General features: G+C 49.9%; 1 long non-coding RNA gene across 1 annotated transcript in view; it reads left to right on the forward strand.

Annotated features, from left to right (window-relative positions):
- The window catches only part of LOC109395672 (uncharacterized), a 226,972-nt gene that overhangs the window by 162,702 nt on the left and 47,506 nt on the right, over positions 1 to 16,764 (forward strand). The window contains exon 3 of the long non-coding RNA XR_002126703.1: positions 2,155 to 2,237. This is a non-coding gene — a long non-coding RNA (uncharacterized LOC109395672). The remainder of the gene's footprint in view (positions 1 to 2,154; positions 2,238 to 16,764) is intronic.

A 16,764-nucleotide genomic window follows, 5' to 3' on the forward strand; every position in this document is an offset into this window, starting at 1 on the left:
TTGCTTCACTGGCCCATGTTTGTACCACAGTTTCTTAATCCAGTCTTCTACCGGTGGGCATTTCGGTTGTTTCCAAGTCTTGGCTATTGTGAATAGCGCTGCAATGAACATGGGGGTGCAGATATCTTTTTGAATTAGTGTCTTGGGTTCCTTGTAGATTCTTAATATGACTTAGCTCTGCCTCCCTCCTTTGCAGTGTGCCTTTAACGCGGGCGGTTTGTCGGGATTTGTCTCTTCCTGTGGTTGGATTCTTGGTCCTTATCTTTGCCTGATGACCCACTCAGATGCTTTAATAACCCCCACCTTCTTATGGTGGGCGATAGGAACAGTCTCAGTTTCAGATGTTCTCATCCACACAACCCACGGAAGGGTCCTGGGGGGAGATGCTGGGCAGGAGAGCTAGCATCTGCTGGCATTGTTACTGCATACCATTCATTCAAAGTCACATCTTGGCAAAATGACTTCATAGCACGAACTTTCCAGGCATCTGAATGACTGTAGCGACGATTATTGTATTAGTCAGGCTAAGCTCTGTTTTGCTGCAGGAAAGCAAACCTCACATTTCTGGCTTCCTACAAAAAAGATGTACGTCTCCTTTTCATCACAGTTGGAGGTGGTTCTGGTGGCCGTCCTTGACTTTTCTCTTGAACAGTCACTTGGGGCTCTGGGATGCTTTCATCTTGCAACTCCACCATCTCAAAGACCTTTACTTCCAGCAACTTGGATGGGAGAGGGGTGTGGCACATTCACAGCCTATTACACACAAGAGTAGCCATTATCGTCTTCATCTTTCAGATGCGGACACACGTTTGTTGCCCAAGGTTTTCCAGGTTTAGCAAGCGGTAGGTTCTAGAATGACATCCCAGCCCTGACTCTGCTTTCCACTATACTTTTTGTAACTAGAGATATTTTGTCTATGTTAATGCTTCCTATCTTGATTGATTTATTCACAGCAAGTTAATAGATTTTCCCTTCCTCTCCCCTGATAATTCCAGCAAAAGTTCTAGGAAGGATCCTCACTGGTTGGCTTGGGCCACATGTCTGCCCTCAAACCAATTGCTACGGCCTGGACAATGCAGTGTTCTGATTGGTCAGGTCTGTGTCATGTGTCTAACTCTAGAGTGGAGGAAATGGAGCAGAGTGCACCTTCACCCCTACAATATGTAATGGGAACAGTGGGGAACTCTCCCTCTAAGTAATTCCAGAGTGTGGTTACTAAGAGAAAAGACAGTAGATGCCAGACAGTCAAATCAAGGTACGATCCAGCTAACTGAACGACTGAGTGAAGAAGGAAATGTAATAGAAATAGTACGTAGGGAAATAAATTAATGGGCATGTGACACAGACCTGACCAATCAGAGTACTGCATTGTCTGGGCCCTCGTGATTGGTTTGAGGATGAACATGTGATCAAAGCCCAACCAATGAGAGCTCACCCTGGAGTAAATGAATGAACAAATGATGCTTCTTTGGGGAAGGATGAGGAAATTCTTCCACGTGATGAAAAGTGAATTAAGGGCCAGTTGACAGTTCAATGAGGTTAAAATTTGCCCATCGCATAGATCTGCAGTAGGGCTCATCCTGCTTAGGGTGAATTTTCAAGGACCCAGAAACTTACTGATGCAGAAACAATCTTGGTCTCCATTTCCCCTTTGACTTTTCTCACTCTCATTGGAGTGGGAGCAGCCTCAGGCCGTCAGCCTGCACCCCCCCCCCACAAAAGCAAGTCTGTGAAGAGAAGGTGGTCCCTTCCTTCCCACCCCCCACCCACCCCCGAGGCTTACCCTTGTCCTTCAATTTCTGGGGCTTCACCCTCTTCCTTAGCAAATGCTTTCCCATCAGCGAAGCTGAAAACCGGCCAGACGGCCCCATCAGCGTTCCCTCCCTCCCGTGGACAAAGTGGCTTCTGTAGCGCCAGGCCCGGAGTTCGTTTATCTCTCCCTGAGTCAACGAGATTTTGTCTATAGGCCTTTCTGCTATGTTCCTCCAGAGAGAGGTAAACTGCCTTTAAGTAATTGCTGAAGAAGGCACAAACCAGGGAAATTTGATTTGAGTATGCAATTTGAATCGGGAAATGCTTGTATAAATAACCAAAGCCGCTGAAGGCGGCAGGTTTGTGCGCTATAGTTTTTTTTTTTTTTTTTTTTAATCTCAGGGTCTTCAGAATAGAAGTTCTTCTGCAGCAGCTTAAAGCATTCTGTGCTCGTTTGGCATCGTCAGCTGCTAGTCTGGACCTTGGTAAGTTGAACTTGCCAAATTAATCTATATCGTTGGAAAGGGGAAAAAAAAGAAATGTTTGAACCTCCAAACAATGCTATAATCTAGAGCAGTGACACAGTCTTAAAAAAAAAATGATTTTGAACTAGGAAGCAGTTTGGAGTCATCTAGTGTTGCCTTCGCCAGTGAGCAAATTAGGAGGCAGCGAAGGTAAGTCACACCGAGACCTTGGAAATGTCACAGTCAGCATTTCCTGCAGTGACAACTGCCTAGCCTCCCAACCCTCCCAAACCCCAAAGATGTAAGTTTCTGGCGTATGGTACGTCACAGCTGCTGGTCACCCAGGGTTCTCCTGGACAGGGATGGGGAATGTCTTCTCAAGGAACAGCCACCCTCATGGGGGTATGTTGATAGCTCCTGCTTGGATGTGTGTGTGTGTGTCACATCTGCCCACATTCTGTTGGTTAAAACAGGTCCCCTGGCTGCCAAGCCCAGTGACAATAGGGCGGTGATTATACTTTTAACTAGGGGCAAGCAGGCAAGAGAGAGCAGGTACACATCCTGCAGATAAACCACGCAGCCCGACTCCTGAGGGAGTGCACATCCTTCAGAGAGGGAAGTCCAAGAAGAAAACTGAGAAAGCCTCTGAAGTTTCCTGAACCTACTCATTCTTTCGATGATGTCACCTATTTTGATTAATGGCTCAGTTCACCCCGTGATATCCGCTTACAGTCTGCATGTCACCCCGGATTCCTCTCCCATCTCTACTTGTCACATCCGGGGATCACCCAAATCCTTGTCATGCCTGCTTCCCAGACGCCTCATTTCTCAGGCCTTCTGCCTCTGGGCATTTTCTTTCAATCTGAGCTCTGCACTGTGGCCAGGGCGACCCTTCTCACGTCATATCTAGGTCACCCCTTTGCCTAACGTCCTGCCACAGATACAAGGATAAATGCCAGACTTCTTTGTAGAAGCAAGAACTTTAGCATAGACTCAGTTCTTCTACTTCCCAGCCCTGCGTTTGATGTTGTCTTACCTAAGACTGACCAGCCAATTTGCAGTAAAAACCAGGAAGCAAGATTCAGACATGCCCATATGCCCACTGGGCTTTGCTGTGTGGGCAAGAACTAAGGAAAGACTGATGGCAGGACCCAGGAAAACCGAGCCTGGATTCCAGATGCTCTGTTTGGAGAGGGATGGGGTGAGGTCAGTTCTCCCATGAGGCTCAGCAGCAAAAAGACCCCCTCACCTCCCAACACCATGGGAAGGGTAGCTATCGCTCCTGAAGCCCCATCGAGCAGCCTCAGGTCTCTGTTAGGGTTTAAGTGTGGCTCCCCCACTCCCAGACAGTGGAGAGCTGGCTCTCATTTTATTTTGATTGTGATTTGGGATGATCCTGGCCATCTTCCCTCCATCACCCAATCACTGAGGTGGTGACTGTGCCTGGAATTAGCTGGAAGTTTCACTCTTTTGAAGTGACTCTGTGTCTTTGCACGTGCTCTGTAGTTCTTTGTGGCTGTGGTACATTTTACCCTCCCAATCTACCAATCCTCTATCTGCACCCTGCTCCTGCTTCTCTACCCTTGTTAATCCAGAAAACCCCTCTTGGAGGTTTCGAACGTAGCTCACAACACATCTTCATTGAGAGCTCCATCTTACCCAGAGAATTATTTGCGTCCTCTCCTGAGCTCTTACAGTGCCTTGCACACCATCACCATCATTGCTATCGCCACCTAGTAGTTGAGCGTTTACTGTGTGCAGGGCCCTGGGTGTACAGCTGTGACAAGGCCCCTTCCGTCGGGACACCCGTTGACTAACGGGAACGTGACGTCCAGCAAACCAAGTGCAGCAGACAGTTGTCAGTGAAGGGAGGGCTCTGCGCGAGATAAATAGGTGATGAGCTAGAGAAGCACTGGGAGAAGCCTCTTAGACAGTGGAGCCAGGAAGTGACATTTCCACTGAGGCTGGAACAATGACAAGGAACTCAGCTTGTGCACAGACGGAGGAGGAGCCAGTGCGCAGGGAGCAGCGAGGCAGGAAGGGGCTCGGTGGGCCCAGAGCTCGGCAGGATCAGGAGTGTAACCGGAGATGGCTTGTGGGAGTGGGCGAGACAGAGCGCTTGGAGACCCGGAGGCTGTCAGGGCTTCTGGGTTCCAGCCTAAGAGCGAAGGGAAGACAGATGGTGAAGGACTGTAAGCTGAGGAATGGCATGGCGTCACCCACCATTGCAAGGAGCGCCTGGATGTCGTGTGGGCTGCTATGGGAAGCAGGCACAGACACAGAAAACACACTTTTTATCTTAAGAGAGGCTCTTGGAATAACCCAAAGCAAGAGCTGGTGGCTCGGACCAGGTAACGGCTTTGTGCCTGCAGCGGGTGGATGGAGGCACAAGCTGTTTTGGCAATAGAACCAACGGGACCTGGGGGTCTAGCGGAAAGAATACAGTCAGGGATGACCCCATGGCTTCTGTCCTGAACGGCTGGACAGGTGGAGGGGCCTTTTCCTGAAATGTGGAACATGGGGGAGGAGCCTGGGGTTGGAGAGAACGGAACTCGGTCGTAGGCAGAATGAGCTGGAGACACCCATTGGTGAGCCGAGCTGTCTGTCTCCCACTAGACTGTGCTGCCTCTCCTGTGTGCTTGCCACATAACAGGTGCTCAGGATGCATTTGTTGAATGGGGGAATCTAAACAATGTGCTGAAAAGCTGTAGATGACTAATGGCTTCTAGAACAACAGACGATCCAGAGTTCGCGGCAATGGCTAATTAAACCATTCCAATCTGATGTCCAAAATGCTGTATGCTTGAGACCCGCCCCCCATCTCTCCCCATTAATTGGACAGGCCCTGTCTTTTTTGCTCTTGTCGCCCATTGTTCTTCAAGTGTAATTAGCCCTCATGTTTTGACAGTAAACGAGACTCTGGTCCTTTGATAAATGGCTCGTTTCTGGGAAGGAGTATTTGTGAACACAAAGCCTGGTCCCCCCTTTTCTCCCACCTCTCGCTGTTCCTCCTCCTTCGGGCCGCCTTTGGGTCACACTGTCTCCCCCAGGAAGACCATGTTTCTTAGAAACGGATCGCAGCACAGAAACCAAAGTTATTTCCTGAACTCCTGTTACAGGCAGATCCATTATATGAGATACAATGACCCTGAAAAGTAGTTGTAAAATATCCACGTGCTTCCACCGAGCAAACCACACAAAGCTCATCGAGACTTAAAACCCCATAGTTTACCAGAAGGCCGAGTTGAGATTCAGATGCTCCCAGGTTTCAGTCTTGCAAGATGAGAAAGTTCTAGAGAGCTGTTGCACAGCAGTGCGAACACACTTAATACGACTGAAATGTGCACTGAGGCATGGCGAGGACGGTAAATTTGACGTTCTGTGTTACTTAGCACACACACAAAACTGCATGTGGGACTTAGTACTTGAACCCGTGTCTCTAGGCTGAGAGAGACTGTTGTCTACTTTTGGGGAGGTGGGGTGGGCAGGGCTGTGTCTTTGTCTCAGGTTGGGTGTTTCTTGGCCAGAGCTTCCTTGAGAAGTAAAAGGGTGCTTTTGCTGGACCTTCGGGGGAACCAGGTGAGCGGAGTGGACCTGCCAGAGACTGCCTGTTCCAAAGTGCTCCATCTCTCTTGGGATGAGGCTCCAAATGGCCCTGTGAGGAAACCAGGGTCCATATCAGCCCCACATGGAGAAACCGAGACTCCACATAATTAACAAGAGTTCAAGGTCACTTGGGTTGTCAGGGATGAAGAGGAGGCTAGAGCCCAGGAATTCTGAGGCTGGGTCCCGGGTGTGTGTGGTGGGCAGGGTAGCACAGCTTTTAAAGGTGAGAACCCCCCAAAACCAGGAGAAAACTTGGATGCTTTTCTTATTTTTATGTTTTTATCTAAAGAACTTTCCAGAACCCCAAAATGCATAGTTCCATTGAATTGTCCAGCCCTGACCCCTGGTCCCTGTGTCCACTAGTGACCTCACACTGGGGCTCCCTTGCCGGCGGCTTGGCCACCGGGCGGGCAGGATGCACCCTTCTTCCAGGTCGTGAGGCCCTCTGAGCCCTCTCTTTCCAGCAGTGGATTTTCCTTCTTCATGCTTGAACTCTGGAGGCCCCAAGGGCTCCTGCCTTAATTAAAATTTAAATTCACAAATCATTTCTTAAGCCGCCTCGTAGGCAGCCCGATAATCACAGTCATTAGTGGGTGGTCAGAGTTGCTTCTGCTTTCGTGCTTTTAGAGACATCAGCTGAGTCCCACTCAGTTACACTGTCTCCTGCCCCTCTCTCACCCAGCTCTGGCCCAGGGAACTCTGCTGGGACAACTGTGTCTTCTGTGTCGCCAGGTGCATCCTGGCCTGTCCCCTTTCCTGTCTCCTGGACCTCACTTTTGCCCTGGGGTCATTGCTGGTGAGCAATGGGGGTGGGCAGCAAATTAGTGGGGAGCAGAAGCAGAGTGGAGAGACAGGCTTCCCCTCGTTGTCACCCTGGGCCTTGGCAACGGGATGGGTCCTTCAGTCCGACTCCTGCTCTTGGTAACGGGCAGGCGGCCCCTCACGGCTGTCCTTGCTCTAACCAGAGTTTCTCAGCCTTGGCACTGTGGACAGTTTGAACCGGATAGTCTCTGACGTGAGGGGAACGTCCTGTGCATTGTTGGGTGTCTGATGGCGTCGCTGGCCTCTACCCACCAGATGCCAGCACAACCTCCAGTCGTGACAACCAAAAGTGTCTTGAGACATGATCAAAGGTTTGCTGGGGACAAAGTAGCCCTGTGGAGAGCCGCTGCCCTGGTCTACTGGCCTCTCGGGGGCCAGTCCCCAGAATCAGGCTCCCTTTCTGTCTTCCCTTTCCCTATAGTTCTGTCACCAAACCTCCAAACTGACATTTTAAAAAGGCCACTACACACACACACACACACACACACACACACACACACACACACACACACACACAGAGCTTCTTGTGCTGCTTTCTCCTACAACAGGGAGTTACAGCCTGACAGCAAGGACTCACACCTTAGAAACCCGAAAGAGCTCTCTCTGTCTACTTGTTTACTCTTTGCGGAGGGTGGGGCTGGTGGATCTGGAATGTCAAATCCCCTTTGTTCCTTCTGGTGAAACCATCACTGCACAGCAACAGGGGCGGCTGGGCGGGATCTTGGAGCAGGGCCGTCCATCTCTGGAGCCGGAGCTCCTGGCTGCCCTGCTTGGCCTCACGCACCCCGATGGCAGTGAGCTGAATGGTGGCAGGAGGCCGTGGTCCCAGTTCCTCGACTAGCTGTGTCTTCTCGGGCTCTCACTCCTCTCTGGGCCTGGTAAAGTAAAAGGGATGAATTAGATAATGTCTACAGTTCTTTTCTGATGAACACCCCAAAGAAGGGAGGCCTTGCTGTGTGGAGGCCTTCTTCTGCCCCACAAACAGGCCTTGAGCTACTGACGGGCTTCCGGCCCGGTACTTGGTTAGGGTGCGGAGCAGAGCGCTCTGGGGCCTGGGGTCGCCTAGCCTGGAGGTGGAATAGACAGGTCAGCGGGGACAATAAGTTATTATTCCCAGAGTAAAGGGATAAGCAATGCAGCTCAGTTGGGGACGTGAGAAATCAGCTTGGCATGGGGGTCCCACGCATTCCTGGAGCAGCCCTTCTGTTAAGGGAATTCTGTGGAGTCGGGCAGCTTTATTGTCACAGGATCCATGTCTCCATTTACCTCTTGACATGTCTATTTCTGTAACAAACCACCCCACACTTGATGACTTAAAGCTATTTTATAACGTTCACAAATTCTGTGGGTCAGGACTCCAGACAGGAAATACTGGGGCAACTTTGCATGGGGCCTTAATTGGGAAGGTTTGGAGAGCTGGCAGTGACTTGAACGGGTGGGACCTGGAGTCATCCGGAGGCCTCTTCACTCACGGGTCTGTCACTCGGCTGGGATTGTCCCCTGGAGCGCCCGGCCTGGTCTCTGCCTGTGGCTTGGGCTTCCTTTCAACAAGGCGGCCTCAGGGTGGTCAGATGACTCTTACGGCAGCTCATGGCTCCAAGAGAGAGTGGAAGCTGCCCAGCTTTTGATGACCTAGCCTTGGAAGTCACCTAATGTCCCTTCTGCCATCCTTTATGAGTTGGGGGAGTCATGAGCCCAACGGGAGGGGACACAGACCCCACCTCTTGATAGCAGGAGCATCAAAACGTTTGAAGCCGTGCTTTCAAACTGCCACCCCATCCTACTCCCGTTTCAGAGGCCTGAATTTCCCCGAATCTTCCGCAGAGAATCCCACCTTGAAAAATCTCTCCAGGTGTATTTACACCAAAAGCCTACTTCAATTAATCAGTCCTAATGCTCCAATTACTCAGCTTATATTTTCAGACACTCTAATAAGCACCACAAATGAATAGGAATTAAACCGATGGTGCGTCTCTCCCTCCACTGTTTGAGAGACCACGCTTGATTTCCCAAGCAGCGTTTCCCTTTGCGAAACCTTCTCTCACCTCCGTTTAGCACAGGGACGTGCTTTCCTGGGCGGAGGTGAGGCTGAAGCAGATAGGAAGGCATCTGAGAAAGTGGAGTGATTGTTGTAAAGGCATGTTTTAAATGGAGACGGGGGCCTTTTTGGTGTGTGACCTTTTCACAGCAAGAAGGGCTTTTCTCCAGGCTTTGGCTGTCACCTGGGCCTCGGTTTACTCACCTGTGGAGCAAGGGGGTCGGACTCTGCCAGCTCCCAAAAGATCTGTGATTAGAGGAATATTTGCCAAGAGCGATTTTCTAACATCAGTACCCAGAGGGAGCGCCCAGGTAACAATCACATTCATTTGAATAACTTGCCCTCAAGAAATAGTGTCACACGCCAGACCTTTTTCTCTGCGTTTCTATAAATACACACACACATGTCTTATATGAGAGGCATTTTACTGTAGGTTTTCTTATGCAATTTCCTTTTTCCTCACCGCCGTAATATCTCCTGAAATGCTTCCGCATCGGTACATAAAATTAAGCTGAATTTTTTCCCGCTGCTACGTAACAGCCCACTGTTTGGATCCGCCATATATAATTTAAGTAGACCGCGTCCCCCCTTTGGTGTAAATGTAGGTTCCTTCTATTCTTTTGTCTTTATTAACCATGCTGCAATGAATAACCGTGGACATACATCATTTTTCTCCTATGAAGGTATAGCTATGGAATAATTTTCTGGAAGCAAATTTGCTGGATCAAAGGCCATGTATGAGCTTTTGTAATTTTGATCGGTATTGACAAATTCCTCATCATAGAGGTTATAGCAGTTTATTCTTCCATCAATAATACTGTGGGAAAGAGATTTTTTTCCTCCTCACACAAGATATGACCAAACTTTACAATCCTTGTCTCTCTGGTAGGTGACAGTGGCATCACATGTAGTTTGAAGTGGCACTTCTCTTTGGAGAGAAAGCTATCATCTCATATATAAGAGTCCTTTGTATTTCTTTTTCTCAGAAATGTGTCCTTATAGACTTTGGAAAGAGATGCATTTAACACGTCTTTAACAGATATTGTTAAATTTGTCGGATGTTCCCACCAAAATGGCATCGCTCTGGCCTCCTTTTTATACCAGTTTCCAAAGTATTCTATAAGCTCTTAGGAAGATGGTGACATCCTCACTGCTGCTATCCACCCTTGATGGTTTTCTTAGCTTTGCCTCTCGGTGGAGCAGAGTGGGAGAGCTGCCAGAGGGACCTCCACCAGTCACTGAGTCGGTCTGTATTTGCCAGAAAGCCATTTGGAAGATACTCCGCACCAAAGCGTCTCTTTGACTCCCTGCCATGCAGTCTTGTCCAAGAGGCTCCGAAAAAGACCTACACTCGTTTTTGCTGAAGCCTGTTTCTTTGCAGTACATTTTTCTATCTTTATGGGTTTTGTCCTAAAAAGAAACCCAACCTGTGATCTTTCTAGAAAAAGTCAAACTTGGCCTCTTTCATCATCTGTTGGTGTCAGCTCTTTCGACTGATGATGATGGTGACAAAACGTCTTTTCCTCAGCACTTCTTTCGTCCTTGCTTTTCAAGGTTTAGAGATAGACTAGGAGGCAGGCTAGGTGTGGCTCTAAGCCTAAGCCACATGTGCCAATACAGTTAATCAGAAACGTTGCGTTTTGAGGTCAGTGTCCCCTGCCCAGCCAGGGATACCGATGATACCCTATTCACATTGTCACGTGGCCTCAGCGTCTGGTACCAACTAGTTAAAATCCCAGAGGGAGGAACATTTGGACAGTTGGCCAGAGTTCAGCATGTGTCAGGATGCAAAAGTGAGGTAATAAGCTGCAGCCCTTAGAATGGACACGCTCTTGATGTGCTCGGTGTGCTCGGTGTGCCGAGGCATATGCACAAAGCCCAGCTCTCTGGCCGTGTCTGCAGCCTTTTGTCTAGCCAGCAAGTAAGTGAAAAGATGAGGTTGTCACAGTCCTTGTAAATCCTGGACCCATCAGGCTTGGAGCTTGAAGCGGAGTTGAGGTCTAAGAAACACAGTCCAGCCGTAGATATTACGTCCAAATAGCTCAAACGGTTCACTATGGAATCAAACCGTCCATGCATTTTGATGTAATCTAATTCGAGTCTTCATGCTCAGCAAGTGAGAGATGGGGACATAGGCGGGACAGAGTGGGCACAAGTTAAATGGCCCAGCCACTTCAGCCTTCCGCTCGCTGGCATAGAGAGCACGAGACGGGGGCTGACATCCACGTCCCGCCATCAGTGCCACTGTCCACGAAGTCCTTTCTGAGCCAAGCGGGGGTCTGGTGTTTAAAGATGCACTTTTTTTTTTTTTGCAACCTGGGTTCTAACCACAAGGTAAATGGCTCCCCAAGGAACCAGTGTGGGACACAACTGTCACTGGAAGGGAGGCTGGTGGGGCAGCCAGACACAGAGCACAGCATGTGCTGTATTGAATGGTCTCCTTAAGAGATCTGGAGTTCTTTTTATTGTGTGCCTTGTACTTGCCTTGCTGAGTTTCAAGTATAACACCCAAATGGGAGTGGGGTGGGGGGGAATGACTTTGTTCACATTTCTCAGAAACAATGAAGAAGATGCAAACACCTAGTTCCCAGCAACGTCACGAAACTCTTCCTGTATTCCCCCCGCCAGCCCCCCAGTCTTCTATCATCCTTGTGGGACTCCATAGCACCCGCCTCCCAACACCACCCTCCCTCTCTTGCCCTACCCCGTCTTCTTTTACTAGACAAGATGGTCTGAGCCTCCCTACAGCGGAAGAGGACTCATTCCTGTTGCTGAGGGACTGTGAGATGGACAGGCAGGAAATGTATTTGCAATCACAGGATACCCTTTGTGTTAGGGGACAAATGGTGTGCCTCCCACCCCCAAATTCCTATGTTGAAGCCCTAACCTCCAGTACTTCTGAATGTGACTATATTTGGAGATGGGGCCTTTACAGAGGTCATTAACTGAATCTAGGTCATTTGCATGGGCCCTCATCCAGTATGACTGGTGTCCTTGTAATAAGAGGAAATTTGTCACAGACATGCACAGAGGGAGGAGAATATGACAGACACAGAGAGAAGACAGCCATCTACAAACTAAAGAGGCCTCAGAAGAAACCAGTCCTACTGACGCCTTGATCTCAGACTTGCAGCCTCTACACCTGTGAGAAAATAAATGTCGCTGTTTTGGCCACCCTGTCGGTGGTACTTTTTTACAGCAGCCCTAAGGGAGCGAATATACTTGGGAAACAGGGAAAGGGGAGGCTGTGTACACCCATGCTAAGTACGCCTGTTCCATCCTTATTCAGCCTGTTGAAATTTATACAGAAAAAGGAAAGCCATTCACAAACATTGGCATGTTAGTTGCTGTTGGCCAAAAATTACTTGTGATGCTCCTCTCACAGCTTATTGGAGGAGCAGGAACACGTGATTGTGGGTGATAGGGGCATGGGGAACTGGAAGCAGAGAAGAGCATGATGGATGGGAGTTTGGGGACCCCAGCAGCATCGGTATTGAAGATGGAGCGAAAGAATACAAAACTGGAAAGGGAGGGAGGCGCATTAAACAGCTTTTTCGGGCAGCAGCAGCGAGGATGGAGAGTTCAGAATGGGTTTGATGAATATCTAGGTATGAGGACAGTCATACTGGTTCATAGGATGGGGGTGAAGAGAGGGAGGTGAGATGGATGGCAGCTGTCTTTCTAGCTTGGGCATCTTGAGGATATGGCGGCTCCCTGAGAGGAAGGAGGGCTCCAGGAGAATTTGCTTGTTTCCGTGCATGCCACTTCGTTCCAGGAAGAACTTGAGTTGGCTTGTGCAAATACTGCAAATGCCGTCATAAAGACAGGCAGATGGGGAGCGTGAAGCCAGGAGCATCTGAAAGCAGGAAAGAAGGGAGGAAGCCAAGAGCGACGTTAGCATAGAAACCCTTGTCCGGAGGTTCTGAACACTTGCCAGAGACGGACTATTCTTTTTGGCTTAGGCCAGTGAATGACATTATTCCCATTTGTTGTTTTCAGCAGTGCTACCTACGTCTTCCGAGAACCTGGAGTCTGAGAATTCCAGCTTGGGGGAAATCTGGCTTTTGGGGTCTGGGTGTCAGAGGCACCAGGGATCCGGGAAGAAGCAGAGTGAACATTGGGAGAATCCTTGCAGAGAAAGAGGTGTGTGTGGGCTCCAAAAATGGGAGGCACCCCCACTCAGTGAGGGCAGAGAGGCGATGGGGCACGGTCTGAGGAGGCAGAGTGTCACACTGTGTTTCGATGCAATCGTGTGAAATCTGCTTATTTGGGGAAATGACACAGACATGTCCCATGCCTTCCATGATGCCACTTGACTGAGTTACATGTACAGGTTACAGAAGCAGCCTGCCGGCTTAAGTCTTGTTGCTGTCGTTTCCAGGGCGGCAGATGCTTTGGAACAGGGACACCTTTTCCGCCACACAATCGAGCGTGCATGCCGCCCTATCCGGGTGTGTTTCTATTACCGTGTCATAATCGCACCTTGGAATATGCCCAAACCGCCAGTTTGATGGCTCTTGGGTCGGGGGCAGGAATGGCTGTCCCCACGCTCCATTTCCTAGCGCGCCTGCCTTCTGCCAGATGTTAAGGGGGATGTCAGGTTCACGTTCCTTCTGCCTGTGGGAGGAAGGGCCAGAAGGGGGACTTCTGAGAGTGGGTTCTGCCAAGTGGCTTTCGGCACTCACATTGCTTCACTTTGCTGGGCCCAGAACCGGTGGGGCCTGATTTGCTGATCTTTGCAGCTCGTGTGTGTGTAGGTGTGTGTGTGCGCACGTACTTTTTGGCTTTACTTTGTCCTCTGCGGTGAACATGGATTGCTGCTGTACGCCCACATCCATTTCCCTCCTCCGGCAAAATCACCCCGATTTCCCCTTGGAGTTACCTTGTCCTACTCTCAGTCCAGAGGGGGTGACAGGACTCAGCTCTTCGTTTTCTGTTTTCCTGCCTTCCGTGATTGGTTCAGGGATGGGCACATGACTTTATCCAGTTCAAAGAGAGGGAACTACTGCAGAAAACATGTCTAGTACGATATAAGCCTGGAGTTGCTGGGTGCCATCTTATTGCCACGTGGCGCTGGCATGCTTATGGTTGGAACCAACATGTTTGGAAGGGAACCTGAGATTTGGGAACAGACAGCCTGGATCCATCCGTAAGTAACACCAGACGACAGGTGGACTTCCTAGAATTGTAAACCAATGAATTTCTTATTATGGTTGTCATTTTGCTTACGCCAGCTTTACGTCTGTCACTTGCAACCCTCTATGTTTACCTGTCTCCAGACAGCATCCTGACTGGCTACTGACAATATGGTGGAGTTGCTAACTTTTCCTTTACAAGTTTATTCTTCCTTTACCTTCAAGATGCTCCCGGTCAGGGCGTTGGCTTTGGAGTCAGAGAGCTCGGGGTATGAATCGTGGCCAAGCCATTCGGTTTTGTACAAGTGGCTCCACCTCTCAGAACCTCAGTTTCTTCACCTGTAATGCACGGGAAGTAACGCCAACCTCATAAGACCTCTGTAACTGCCTGTGACAGTGATATAAATGAGCAGCTATGAACTTGCTCTGTGGCGTTCAAATGCAACGAATGCCAAAATACTTTCTTTGTACTAAGTTAAATTGAATCTGGCTCTATGCCCCCACTAGCTAGAGTGTTGAGACATTTAATCACAGGCATGTTTAGGGACATTTCCCACCAATCCCCAAAGACATACAAAATCTAGGGAACTTATGCTGGTCCTTAAAAATGGGGGAGGGGCCTCAATCTCAGTCCTGGGGGGGCCACCAGAGTCACTGATGCTCTGTCCTGCGTTGTCTCCCAGCCCTTGTGCTCTCCAAGGACCCAGGGATGCTCCTCCCTGCTCCTGTGTTTTCCTCGAGCTACAGGTGTGACCACAGGGCTTTTTGCCAGTGCTGTAAAGGCCTCAGCACCTTGTCCAACCTCCCTGGTATCCTACAGGAATCTGTGTTCAAACTGGATACTAGTTCTACCCCTTGTGAACATCTTATCCCTCCAGCCCCTCCCTGTTACAGAGAAGCCAGTGCTGAACCTGCCTCTTCACCACCAGCACTGCGTCCCCCCAGCCTGTGTCCCCTCCCCATTAGTGAACTTCCGCCTCCTAAACAAAACTGGGGCAAGGGGTGCCCCCGGGACGTCTCCTCATTTGTGTTTTTGGCCCTTGGACTGAGATGCTAGTTGTCTCCACAATCGTTTCTCCACCTTTCGTGCCAATGGAATGCTCAGCTGTCCGAGCGGATGCCCAGAACGAGGCTCTTTTACCAGCCTGCCTTGCACCTGGGGTAGCTGTGTGGTGAGTTCTGGCCAAAGGCACCTAGGTGGATAAGGTGCGTGAAAGCTTCGGGGAACCTTCTTTGATGGACAGTTCATGCCTGCTGGTTTCTTTTTCTTCTCCTTCCGTTTTCCCATCCTGCTGCCTGGAATGTAGAGGCTGCCATCTTGGGCCAAGAACATCATGGTCATACCCTAAAACATGTCAGAGCAGTGAGTTGGGAGGGGACCGAGGCCTCAGTTATTAGAGAGACACAGAAGAGAAAACTCCCTCTTTTTTGTCCTAGTGTCCTGATGAGTGAAACAGCAGCTCTGACCCTGTGACCACCCAGGGGCAAGCTCAAGGGGTCAAGGAAACCACTGAGCATGGCAGAGCTGCCGGAAGGAGAGAGGCAGGTCCCCAGGACACCACTCACCCTGGAGGCTCCCACCTCCAGACTCCCGTTACGTGAGATGAGACCTTTTGCCCACCGTTTTATCACATAAAGGGGCATCGAGGAGCACAGTGCCCAAAACACCAAAGCTTGGCTCCTAATTTTTAAGAGGAGGCGAGGAAGATCTCTCTTGATCTTTTGAGCCTCCTTCAGCAATGAAAACAAAATGCAAACAGATACCACACTAAATTATTCCCCACATGTGAAAAGCACAGCATGGAACTTGACACATTTAAGCAGCCAGTAAAAGGTACCTATTTTTCTCCCTCTGATTAGCATAATGCCTCAATAAATGCGAGTTTCCGATTCTATCTCCTTGAGTGGCTCTCCCTCTGCTGCTGAGTCCCCCAGAACCTTTACATTTATCTCCCTTCTCCCTTATTAAAGCTGGTTCTTGAAAAGACTGTCAACTCACTCTCATTGAGGTGTCAGTGACAGATAAGGCTTAATGTATGACCTCATCCCCCAAACACCATCAGCTTGCCAGCAAGATTTACATTTAATAGAGGATCAAAGCCTTAAGCCAAAGGAATGAATCTTTAATGGTGAAATTCGAGGCTCCACAAAGCTTATGAAAAACTCATATGGAAAGGGAGGGGGGGGGTCTCCCTGGTGTTCCCAGTTTTCTCGGGTCCTCAGCGCGTTCCCCAAAGCCTCCCAGATCTAAAACCATCACATCACACCATAGAGCGATGCAGAATTAGTGGTTGGCAAACAGTAGATGCTTGATGAAGCTTAACCTGAGTGGGAGGGGGAGTTGTGAAATCAAAGGCCCAAGAAGAGGGCCCTCAGCTCCGGAGGGAGTGGTGGGGGGGCTTGCCTGGCGGGGGGAGTGGGGAGTCGGGCTGCCTGACTGTGTGGCTGGAACTTCCCTGGGGGCTGGTGCCACATTGAGCCACATTTGCTTTTCGATGCAGCAGTTTCTTGACACCAGTGCTTCTGGGGTTGTATGGAGTTATCTTCCTCCCCCACCCTACCCCATTTCTGCGCTTCCGCACTCTCTTCCAACCTCATCCTCGGCTCGATTCTTCTCTCTGCTTGTCCTGACCTCCCCAAGTGTCTCTTTGGCCAGGCCTCTCAGGTTCTGTGAGCATGACGTGGGAATCTCCCCTCTCCTTGGATCCGCCATTAATCCTCTGGGCACCTGGGTTGGGCCCCCAGCCGTGCAGAGTGCCAGGCTGCCTTTCTGGTCAAAGTGGGGATTTCCTCTCCGCTCCCGTCCACGTCAGTCCCCTGCTTGACCTCTCCCCCTGCACGTCTCACTGATGCTTTACACTCAGCACATGTGTGCCAAGAATCTGCCATCTGTCCCCCTAGATCTGCTCTCCACCCGTCTCCATCTTGCTTTCTGTGGGAGATGGCG

This window comes from Hipposideros armiger, unplaced genomic scaffold, assembly GCF_001890085.2.
Source record: "Hipposideros armiger isolate ML-2016 unplaced genomic scaffold, ASM189008v1 scaffold_480, whole genome shotgun sequence".
NCBI classification, from domain to species: domain Eukaryota; kingdom Metazoa; phylum Chordata; class Mammalia; order Chiroptera; family Hipposideridae; genus Hipposideros; species Hipposideros armiger.